This window comes from Glossina fuscipes, unplaced genomic scaffold (assembly GCF_014805625.2).
Source record: "Glossina fuscipes isolate IAEA_lab_2018 unplaced genomic scaffold, Yale_Gfus_2 89, whole genome shotgun sequence".
Classification (NCBI taxonomy): Eukaryota; Metazoa; Arthropoda; class Insecta; order Diptera; family Glossinidae; genus Glossina; species Glossina fuscipes.
In genome coordinates, this window is record NW_023998443.1 from 506,562 (window position 1) to 516,732 (window position 10,171).

Consider the following 10,171-nt stretch of genomic DNA (forward strand, 5'->3'; position numbering starts at 1 on the left):
TGATTTAACTATGTGCCTCCGTCTGGCCGATCTATTAAAAAAAATGCAATTTCCCATATATATATATATCCCAGGTATAGCTGTCACGTCTAAAAACTAAGAAACTGAAACTGGAAGGATAAGCCGGAACTCTAAGACCGCTCGCACTTATCGTGATACGAAACTTATTGAGTTTTTAAGAAAATGCGCAGAAAAAAAGCTAAGAACTCACAATTTACATGCAATGTGTAGTTGCTCCACATTTGCTTGCTTGAAGTATGTAGCGGGTATTCCAGATTCGTTCTTAGTTGAATGTAGCTTCGTTTATTTTTTCTTGTATACGCATACATACAAACACACGTTTCGAACAAATTTTAAAAGAGAACATATTTATAAACAAGAAACGAATAGAAACGAAAAGAAAGCATTGCTTGGCTTAGGCGAATACTAAACACCCGACATGTGATGTAGCACACGATTAGTAGGATGGTCTAAAAAGGTTCCAAGAATATTATTCCCGAGCTTTTATTTTATTGAGCCTTTTCACAATATGGATACAAACGATCTGAAAGTGTTCAGAATCGCTCTCTACGTGCAACTTTCACAAATGATGTAAAAGAATTAATGTATCTGCATATTATTCTTGAGTGGTTGCTATAAAAATGTATGCGCCGCTGTATGTATGTATGCATAAGCAATACAATATACGTACACTAACTACTTGTATATGTATGCGTGAAAGGAAACAAAAACGATAGAATCGTACAAAAGTACAATTCATGCGAATTTGCTTATGCCGGTTGGTTGGCCAGTTCCTTGCTATACCGTTGACTTTTGGCTTATGCATCACTTGCTGTTCGGAAATGGGATCATCAGCCTGTTATATCCGTTTGTGCTCCAATGCTTTTCTAGTGGAAGGAACGGATGTTCTCAAGCTCTCTCCACATACAATATACATACGATTCTTATATGTAAGTTTAAATGTAACCCAAAGCATATTTATTTGCTCTCTTTTGAAATTCACTCGGGAAGAGATAAGTATGCTAAATCTTACATTTCGTTTGCAACGCTAAAATTATTTCGCTATTAGTCTCATATTTTAGAGGTGATTGCAAGGTTATGTTGTTTTTCTTGCATCTTCTATATAAGTTTTTTATACGATATGAATTATTTAATAGTGCTTTCTATGGAATACAAACTCTTCCGTAGGTTAACAGGCTGTGGTTGCTCAAAGGCTAACTACAAATATTTAGTGGTTGCTGCATAAGCTTAGGCATCTGACTTAATTACTTGTTGCATTTGCGTCGTCTTCTAAGACTGCAAGTAAAATTTTAAGTTAAGATGTGAGATGTCACTCAATGAGTTCGTAGGATTACAAAGAAATTTAAGATGACCATTGACGAATGCTTATGACTTTAGATACTACCAATCTTCAAGTTCCGTATGTATATAATGTATATATATTTTATATAATTCTAAAAGTATTTTAGCCTGCTTTACTTTAAAGCCAAAAGTTAAAAAAAAAATCGATTTAGAAAATAGTTTGCCGTAACTGTTCTCCTACTCATCGCATTGTATTGTCAAATATTTGTAACGTACAAAAGATACCGTGCACAGGGTGGTGTATAAAATGTACATAGGATTTTACCTTAAATGAATTTGAAAATAGGCTCTAATAACAAAAAATGTTTCGCTAGTGGCGGAGTACGTTGCGCTATTTTATAAACTAAAATCTTGTAATTGGCCTCCAAAATATGCAAAAAATTGCTCTTAAAGAAAGTAATCAATAAATCGGGATTATCATTACTCTCGTCACGCCTTGAATACTTATAGTTTGCTGACAAGGAAATATATATATAAAGAGTATTCGTTAGTTCGAACCTTAAGACGAGCGATTGCATACTTATCGGGACGATCGTAACGATTATGGACAATTAGTGTGTTGTTGTGTAAAGGTCCGTACAAATTTGTAAAATTTTGATAAAGTCTGGTAAATTAAATGCTCACAATCAAACTGAAGTAAATGTCATGGTATAGCTGCTATGTAGATTCCTATAGGCGCTATGTAGATTCTGTTCAAAATAAATTCTTACAGTTTGCGCTTGAGAATTTTGGGTTAGATTTCCGATTTTCTTTTTGCCTTCTTATGAAAATAGATTACTGCTGTTATCCTTACTTGAGAAACGTAGATTTATTCCTCATTTGCCCTTTTCCTTAATTAAGTTAAATAATGGTACTCTCGATTCATACGCATTGCTGGGTGAGATAAGCTTTAAGGTCCGCTTAACCGCTTCTCTAGTCACTTTATGTTCATTAAGCTGAGTCAATGTGAATATCGTTATAAGCTGTTTAATCCCTTTTAGTGTTGTTTGCAAAAATCTAAATGATGTCTATCACATAATCTCTACATCGGATTCAATGAAGTCCATCAAAACAATTTTGTTTAATACGCGCGATTTGCATAAGTCTTATTTAAACTAACTTTTAACCTTAACATCTCATTATGATTCGATTAGTTAATTGAAGTTGTTTACAGTATCGGTTGCCAAGCATTTGCATATTTTCGATGGCTTAGGTGTTCCCTTGCAATGTGATTCTGTACTAGTTGTGGATGTGCTTCTGCACTAGTTGTGGGTGTGCCTCTGTGCTAGTTGTGCCCTTCTTTTTTTATTTTTTTTTTTTTGTTATTAATTTATATATGAATTATTGTTCTTTTTAATATTGATTAGTATAACATCTACTTCTAAGAGTCAATTGAATTCGACTGTAAATTTGTTTTACTTGAGCTTCATGGGTAAGTAAGTAAAATAAAATAAATAAAAAATAGTCTTATAAAAGACAACATTTGACTACTCTTTTCTAAAATATCTAGGTATTCTCGACCGGCATGAACGACGAGATCGATTAAGTGAGTAGTAATCTGCAAATGAAAAAATCAAGTACAAGCAGTGGAATGCATATATGTATGTAATATATTATGTTTACACTATTTTCACATTGGCATTCATTACACTGTATATCAATAGCGATAAGGATATATATAGAATTATATGCAATACGCAGAGACTTGAGATAGACCCACCGTTTATTATACCAACCGATCCAGAACTATTTTCCGCTTCCGCTTTTCCGCTCTAAGCACGTCTGCCCATCTGTCTGTCTGTCTGATGTCCGACCATTTGTTTTCATTTTAAACTTATTGGTCGTAAATCGCGAAAGATTTTAGTGACATTTGATATACAGAAATACTGTGGCCCCAGGGCAAATGCGATTGGAAATAATTTGCATTTTACCATTTTGACGACTACTTTCCATATAAAGACCATATTTAAAAAATTTGCGATTTTTATTATTTCTCGATTAAAATTTTCTAGATAACTTATGTTATGAAGGCGAAAAGTAACAAGTACAAAATAGAACGCTCCTCAGCTGATTGTTTCCAACGTAAAACCGGTAAGGCCATAAGAGCGTAAACAACAAACCATCAAAACTGGCTAAGTGACAAAGACCCGACGTTGCTTTTGGAGATATTCGTAGAGTATTCGTTTTGTGGTAATTGCGGCTTAGTGATTTAATCCCACGAACATTGACTTGTTGCTCTCGACTCTCATCTACTTGGTTATACGACCGATAAGATAATTTGAAATTTTGAATTTCTTTAACGCGTTTGCAAAGTAATCTCATATCATTTACCCTCATATGAATGGAAATGATATGAGGCATTTTCTAGTTCGATTTAAACTTCGCTATTTTCATCTAGAGGGTTCATGCTACCAATCAAAATTTCTAAAAATTATTAAAAATAATTTTGCTCGTTGTTTCATAAGTCATGTTGTTCGAAAAGTAAGTTGGGTTTTTCTATTTTTTAAAAACGAGAGACACTTCTCTTATAGAGACGTTCCACGTCACGTCATGAACGGTCGAATTCGATACGAATAATTTCTCAGCGATCTTGAGTTATTACTTGGTAGTTTGCAGTAACGTATGCGTTTATTTCGTCATCATCAGCTTCAACTGGCTTTCTAGAACGTAGTGCATCTACAAGTACCAAAATTGCCGGACTGACATTATTTCCCGACTGGATGCCGTAAGAGCTACTTTCCACTTTCCACTTTCCACTTTCCATTTTGAAAGGGGCACCAACTGTAACCTGCTACCGCGGATCAATTGAACTTTTTCTCTAGCCTGATTTGTTGTATTAACTATCAAAATATATAATCGAAAAACGAAATTACTTTCCGAACAATCTCGTATATTCGCGTGGTGTTCACGAAAATATATCAGGTTTTTTTTTAGTTCGGAGAGACGCAGGGTTCAACTGCAACCACAGCTTAAAATTAATTTGGAAACAGAGCTATGTTAGGGCGTTTACTGTTAAGACAGTTAATTAAAGTTTTGCTTTAATTTAATTTGAATTTTTTATCCTCACACCCTTGAGGAATTGTATTGCGCGATGTTGTGTAGATTATTTAATTGCCAACCTTGCGTGCCCACATATAGCGTTTCAGCTCATTTTAATTAAAAATAGTTTCTTCACTACAAAATAAATTTGTCAAGGTAAATACGCAACAAACGAAAGTAATCAAGAAACATTTGTGACATTTTTTGTTAACGTCTTTGTATAAAACGGTAGAAACGAAGTCCGTTTTAAAAAAGATTAATTATATAATTGCGTTTCTTCGGCTTAGCTCGTAGAAATACTTGTAATTGCAACCGGATAAAAACTTGGTTTCGCTTTGATTTGACACCTTATGGCATGAGTAAATGGTTACGAATGATTTCCTGTAACAGAAATATGTTTACCCTAAAGAGTTTTTCATGTTCATTCATATATCTACCTGGCTGTTATAGCAGCAAAAGGAAAAAAATGAAAATTTTACTTTAAACGCATTTCTATTTAAGCGAATGAGATAAATAAACGACATAAGGATCAAGTATAAGGAAATTCTTGATTTTGATTCTTTTTACGCGAACCAAGCCAACCACAATCTCATTTCTTTTTAATATTAACTTGATGGATGCTTCTATACCGTTCATAAATAAGAGGTGCTTGTATGTATTTTGGTCAGCGACGTCTACTGGCGAAAACGATGCAAGGTAAAGCAAAGTATCAATGTACACAATGATTAAATTCGATGATTTTGACCTTTCTCTTCAAAAAATAATTGTTTTCAATTTAATATTATTGAGTTGTCCAGTGTACAGAAGCGCTAATCATGGAGGGCTTAAAATTGCATCTTTCAAATTCAATTTGGTTTCAGCCGTTTGCAAGTATTGGTGTTGGTGACAATGAGAATGAACGGACTGGAGGATTAAAAAAATTCAAAGACAATGAATTGCAAGACTTAGTGACCGAAAACCCAGCTCAAACTTTCAAACGTGCTTCGAACGTTTACAAGTGATGGGAAAGATTTAAAAAGAGGGAGAATGGCTACCATACGAATTGACTGCGAAGGCCATTTCGAACCGTTTCAACAACGAAGTTTCGTTTCGTCGAAAACAAAAGTATCCTATGGTCTACTGTAACTGGCGAGGAAAAGTGGATCTACCACGATAATGCCAAGCACGAAAAGTTATGGGTTAGTCCAGGAGAACCATTCACATTGACACCAAAGAGGAATATTCATGGCCACAAAGTTTTGTTGTGCACCTGGTGGGATAAGGAAGTTGTACGAGCTGCTGTAGCTCTTGCTGCAGATGTTTCTCGACGTCATTTGATTTGGTGTGTTGTTGCAAAAACGACCAGCAATGGCAATTAACAGACGCAAAGTCATCTCTCTCTCTTATATGAGGACGGTTACACGTTGCAAGACTTGTCACGAAAACACTCTCGCAGCTCGGATGGGAAGTTCTGCCGTACCCAGCGTACTCGGCAGACGTAGTGTGCCTTATGATTACCACTTGTTCAGATCGATGTAGCATGACTTGACTAGCACGCAGTTTCGAAATGCGGAAGAAAGTGGATCAATGACTGGATGGCTGTTAAAGCAAAGTCCTCTCGATACGGTATCGCCAAGTTGCCAGGAAGATGGTAAGAGGTTGTAGCAAATAATGGAAAATATATTGAAAGAATTTTTCTAAATAAATGACTTTTTCAAATAAAATAATGATTAAAATATTACCCAGCAACTAATATTGTCTAGCCGAGAGGAGTAAGGCATCAGTTAAGTTAAAAGCTTGTTCTTCGTCTTGGACGGATTTTTAGCGGTGCTGCTCACGCATTAATTTGCAAAAACAGAAAAAAAAGAAGATATTTAACCCATTATCTCAGACAAAAATAATGTTTATATATACGCAAGTAAGAAACATTACCACCGCTTCGCTTAATACAGTTATTCATGTGAAGAGTTTTCAAAATAAAAAGTTATATGGAAAGTGGTAGAGAAAGTTGCTTTGATCTGGACATGTCGGTGTACAAAATATAATTAAAATATCTGAAAACTGCAGCCTCTAGGTTGAACACAACCACACATAATGAGCGGACGGACAGACAAGATTAGAACGTCAAAAAAACAATTCTAAACCGATCGGTATGAAAATGTATGCCTGCAGTAAACAAATAAAACTTAAAGCGAATGTGTATTTTACTGTACGTAATGCACATAAGAGCACTATCGGCAGGCGAAAGTAAAGGTCACAAATTTATTACTTCAACTTTGTTTCCTATAAAAAATGTTTTCATCTATGGTCGCTGTTTTCTTTCTTTGACAATTCGCATTCAAAAAATCAGATAATGAATTGTCTTTAATCTCAATGTTAGTTATGACAGTCTTGGCTTTCTTATGCTTGGGTATATATCAATTTGTCTGATTGCAAATCGCGTAAATATTTGTTTTGCTTTTATGCTTTTGCAACTTTATTAGTTTATTAAATTAGTCTTCGTATATGAACTTATATAATAAATACACATTTTGTGGTATCTAATATTTGAATATTTTCCACGCAGAACAGACATACATCTACATCTATATATTAGCTGGCCAGTTTGTGAAAGCGCTGCCGATTTAAACCAAAATTTCACACAAATGCATTTACAAATTTATAAAGACTTGAAGCGTTACCGGAATTCTTCCAAACTCTTTTTTGGGCCCTGATAAAGTAAAAATCATTCCATAGAGTTTTACATATCGTATTGGCAATGCTGGGATCTGCTTATGTAATCTTGAAGTTAATGGTATAAGACGGTTACGTTTACATGGTATGTTGCGTTTAAAAGTCCCACGTACATGTTTTGCTTAAGCGCAAAAAAATAACCATTAGCTCTCATAGGATTCGGTCTATGCAAAAAGCAAAAAAATTTCTTGTTTTCCCTAACGCTTGGCTAACGAAATCCCATTATTTGAACAAATTTATTCGACTTGCTTTGTAAACTTTACTTTAATTTATGCTATCAGTTTATCATTGTGTTATCATTAATTTGTAATTGATATGAATATATTTGATTTTTCTTTCATCCCCTGCAAAGCGGTTAGAAAAAGGTCAGAAATTCGGTAGAAAAGTTTGTTCTGTGTCCCTGTCACTAAAAGCTGAGTAAGTCTTTGAATTGATGCCATTTACGGAGGAAAACTTTATTAAGCGCAAAGCCTAAACAAAAGAGGAATCGTTTTTCCTCGTCATGAATCGTCGATCAATTATTATTAGAAAATACGGTTTTCATATATACATTAAGGACTAAAAAGTCTTCTTCTGTTCTATAGTCACAAAAGTAATCTTTAAGCGGGATTGGAATTTTACTTGCGATAGCAAGAATTTGGAAAGGAGAAGACTTTCTAAACTCTAAAGAGCTCTAAAAAGTCAATCTCAATGTCTGCAAGCATATCATTTCATCCTCCTTTCCTTTTCATTTCGTGTATTTTTTGTAAAATAATTTGTGAAGCGTTTGCCTTCAGTTCCGCACACACAGACACACACAGACACAAACGCGTATATGGTACTTTATCAAGGCTTTTCACTACGATTATGGAATAATTGAACTGATATAATGTCAAGTTGCATTTAATACGGAATCGTATATGTTATCGCTTTTAATGGCATTTGGAATGAATAGTTTTAGGACAACCTTTATGTCACTTTATATTGATAGTTGTGTCAATTGCATTTCAGTTTATTTTTAGACAACAGTTTCAATTCTTTTGCTACAAGGCTTCTGAATATGGCTTACAAAGGACTACCAAAGAAAAAGTTTAAAGTTGATTAATGAATACATGTAAAACTAACAAACATACCACGCTACCTCTACCTGTCCGTATAAATCTATCGTTTGGTGAGACGATATTAGTTTGTGCATAGTTTTTTGCAGCTGTGTGTTTGCTTAAAATGACAGACAGAATTTTATTAGATTAAGTTTAAGACCATATATATACCAGACAAATCAAAGAAAAAGCAGAAAAACTGTACGCACGATAAAATTTTAAACAATTTAAAACAAGAACAGAGAAAAGTTTATGCACATTTTTCAATATAATAAAATTTTGTGCATATTTAAGGTTTATTTTTAGTTTTAGCGTTTGCTTAGCCCCCATGCGAAATTAACTTTTAGTTTCGTCTAAAAAATCTCAGCAATCGAAACAAAATTTAAAGGATTGCATGTGAAACCATCAAGAGGAATGCTGAAGTCATTTTTTCGGGAAAGCAATATTCAAAATGTCAAGCATATTTCAAGCGAAAAATTTATTTAATACTTTTTTTTGAATTAATTAGCAGAAGTTATTTCATATATGTAAATGTAAATAATATTTTCGGACAGGAAAAAACTTAAAGCATGAAGCATATTTTGGAACAGAGAGCCTACATAATATTTTTTTAAAGTAAACTGCACCAAATGTAAGTAAAATTTTTGGATAAAAAACTTAAAATATAACCTGTATTGAGAGACAGAGGGATTATTAAATAACTGTTTTTTAATAAAATACACCAAATAATTTTATTTAGTTCAGATATAAATGCAAGCCACATTTTCGGACTATGAACTATATAATGCATAGGTAGATATTCTTGACCAAGCGATTATTTATTAATTTTGTCTGTCTTAAAAGCTATACGGAATCCTTCGACTTCGAGATGGAGCACCATCAACAAATTAAGGAATATCATTACAATTCGCGGCGAAAAAATTAAAATATTATAGGCACCTAGTCTTGTCGGTTTATTGGGAAATGAGCAGGCTGATCGAGCGGCGAAATATGCTGCATCTGCATCTCTACTTATGGATGATGTCATGGAAAAGTTGGATGTTTAAGGATACATTAGAAGAAAAGTTAAAGAGAAAGTTACAGAAGGAAATTTGCGATACCATCATCGGCACTACTCTTTAATTAGCCCTCAATTAACTCCACCTTTATATCCAACAAATGTTGAGAAAATAAGGACCCAAACATTTTCTAGAATTGGATCTTGAAGAAGTCTTCCTCCCCAATTTGCAATTGTGGACAAATTCTTATTACAAAGCACATTCTCTGTGACTGCCTTAACTTTACCTTGGCTAGAAGTATTGCATTTGGAACGATTAACCTTATAGACATTCTGCAATCAGCTATAGAACAGAATATCAATACAATATCAAAACTACTAGGCTCAACATCCAATGTACTTTTATAAATTAGAGCCATATAGCCAGTGTTGCTAGTGCTCCAAGTGTTCTTTTTTAGTCTAAGAATTTATTTCATTAGTCTGAAATTATAATAATAATAAAAGTAATTGTGATTGATTTAAATACACATGTAAACCATAATTTCGGAAAAGGAAAAAATTCTAAATTAAAAGCGCATTTTCATAGAACTATTTAGTATCAGAGAATCTTTAAAGGGAGCAATCGATGCAGTTGCTACGAAACTGAAAAGCTGCACCGTTTACTTGGCTAATTCTTAATAACTTAGTTCGAACTGGGTTAATAGATATTTAAAAGATATATTCTTCAACATGAGACCGTTACTCAATTTCTATAGTTTAATTAATCGTATATCGCGTGAACTTCTCTTTGTCATCGTAGTGGGTGTATGTCCTTAAAAAAATGGAATATTGTTGCAAGCATAAATAACGGTAAGTTTCCCTTATAAATCTTACAAGATTTAATTTAAAGTCATTGCATTGCGTTCCCAAGGAAATTTCCCAACTGTTCACTGAGAATTTATTATAAATTCAGGTGGTGGCTGAATGAAAACATAAAGAAAATTTGAAAGAGTTCGACTGTTGA